This window comes from Mus caroli, unplaced genomic scaffold (assembly GCF_900094665.2).
Source record: "Mus caroli unplaced genomic scaffold, CAROLI_EIJ_v1.1 scaffold_16302_1, whole genome shotgun sequence".
NCBI classification, from domain to species: domain Eukaryota; kingdom Metazoa; phylum Chordata; class Mammalia; order Rodentia; family Muridae; genus Mus; species Mus caroli.
Window position 1 is genome coordinate 7,704 of NW_018389861.1, and position 2,390 is coordinate 10,093.

At 46.5% G+C, this 2,390-nt stretch overlaps 1 pseudogene; it reads right to left on the reverse strand.

The window, feature by feature from the left end:
* Positions 1 to 498: 498 nt before the first annotated feature.
* Positions 499 to 2,390, reverse strand: part of LOC110288335 — a 5,145-nt pseudogene continuing 3,253 nt past the window's right edge.

Below are 2,390 nucleotides of genomic sequence, written 5' to 3' on the forward strand. Positions count from 1 at the left end.
TGCTCAGCCCATGTATGGTCCTGCTTTTGATCCCCAGCACCATGAAAGATTAGACACTGGAACTTTGAGTCTGGTGCCGATTTGCCCACTTTTTAGAGGCAGGACCTTGGTAGTGTATAATCTTGACTTCATTTATCCTCAGAAAGATATACATACAGATCCTTGACCTCACTGTGTCTCCTGCAGTAACAAGCTTAACCTGGTGTGTCTCTGTCCTCGTGACAATCCAGCTCATTTTCCAGCAGTGGGGCCAACAAACCTTGGGATTCAGGAGGGGTCTCCCCACCAGCCACCTTCCTCCCCTATCACTCTAGGTTCAGGGGATCTGGGTTAAGGCTGTGCTTGCACCCCATCCAGACTCACAACCAGCCTCAGGGAGCAAATAGTCTCCTCACAGGCAAGAGAAACCTGTTTATTTCTGAAGTATGAAAGAGCACTGTGCACGTGCACACATACACACACACATCCTAAAACAATGACAAGAAGCACATCCCATACCAGGCTTATCCCTGGCTTCCCCATCAGGAAGCTGGGAGGTCTCTTTCTAGATGGTCTTTGCTCACCTTTCAGAGCTCAAACCCCGAATTTTAGGCCTCATAGAGTCTCAGCCAAGTGCTTCAGCCTAGGGGATACACATAGAGTCATCAGTAACTTTGCATCACCTCCTTTTAAAAGAAAAATTAAAAATGCCACGTGTAAAGCATAAAAATGGCATTTGTGAGAACCAGACAGCTGTTGGCATGGAGAGAGTCTTTCCACACTCCAGCAGGGACTTCAGTCATGGAGAGTGTCTGCTTACATGTTGAGCAGAGATTACATGCTACCAAACAAGTGGTAAAAGCTATCATGCACAGGCCCTGGGTCAATAAGCCACTGAAAACCACTCATCTTGCAGTGGGGTCCTAACTCCAATAGCTTAGAGACTCATCCACATACCGTGCCTGCCAGAATGAAGACAGCCATGATAGTCTCCCCACAAAAAAAAAAAAAAAAAAAAAAAAAAACTTTACAATCTGTCTGGAAAGGCAAGAGCAGAGTCCACCATGTGTACCAGTCTACAGCACAGTTAATACATAGTGTAAGCTCTAGTGACTCACAAAGACACTGAGGACAGGACACAGCAGGGGCCTGACAAAGCTGTAACTTTGCCAGAGGTTGTATGGCTTAGGCCAAAGAACAAGCATGGCTATAGTAGTTCCTGAAAGCCTGGCTCTCTGTCACTGCTATTTTGGGGTTTCTTAGGAAATCAAATTGATGGAATCCTGGAGCAGGTGAGTGAGCTAGGTGTTCCTGTATGGGATGTGGTCACAGTGCTCTGACAAGGCCCCAAGGACATCTGGTAGGACAGCCAGACTCCTGTTGATGATAGAGGTCTCCTTCACTGCCAATCCAGTGACCCTAGACAGAGCTGGAAAGTATGGAAACCAGCCATAGGTGAGCATGCCATTGGGACAGGAACCAGGCAGGCAGAGATGCGTCTTAGAAGGGACCATGTGACCCTGCACAGTTTCTGGAAAGGCACCATGACCTGATAGTTATTGAGTCCCCTGGTTGGTTAATAAATTCCGTTTAACTGTGGGTAGACACTGCTAGACACAGACCACAAGCATGAAGGCCCATCAGAGGGTAAGAAAAATCTAACATGGCCTTCCGTGCCAGTTTACAATCTGCCTCCACTGTGTTGGCCTTTGCTGATGTTGGCATTCATGGGAGAGCAGATCTAGTCCAATTTCAGCTGCTCACTCACTGCTGGCCAAGTCCATGAGTCCAAGACCAGGAGCTGTCCAACATGGTCTGCAGAGTCCACTAGAATGGTTTGCAGACATGAAGCACAGGGTGGCATGATCCACTAATTACCAGAACCTGCTTTCTCACATAGGGAAGCTNGGCTGCACTTTAGGCCTGGGGTCAGGAGAGTAGAAAACAGAGGGTCACAAAGGTCTCCCAAGCCTCACACGTAGCTGAAAATCTATATACTCTTGGGACACCACTTCTCATTTTACTCTAAAATACAGAGAGATTAGGAGTAGAGTAACATTCCTTGCCCCTTTGGGGGAAAACAAAATATGTTACATGGAAGAGGGTTGAGGCAGTGTCTGATCAGTACCCACCAAGCAAAATGATGCTGCTGAAAAGTACTTGTGCTGGTGTAAACTAAAACTTCACACAACAGTTGTCTGCCCTGATGCATGCAAACCTGATACCCTTGTTCAATAAGTGCTCAGAAACTCTGTATGGACTCTTCTGCTCGAGGGAGCAATTTGTCCATTTGCTATGTGCTTTCCCCAAGTGAACCTCTTAGAAACACTTTTCAAAACTTAACCAATGTACCCTCATTGTGCAAACAAAGCAAAACTCTCATGTGAAAGAAAGAAAGAAAGAAAGAAAGA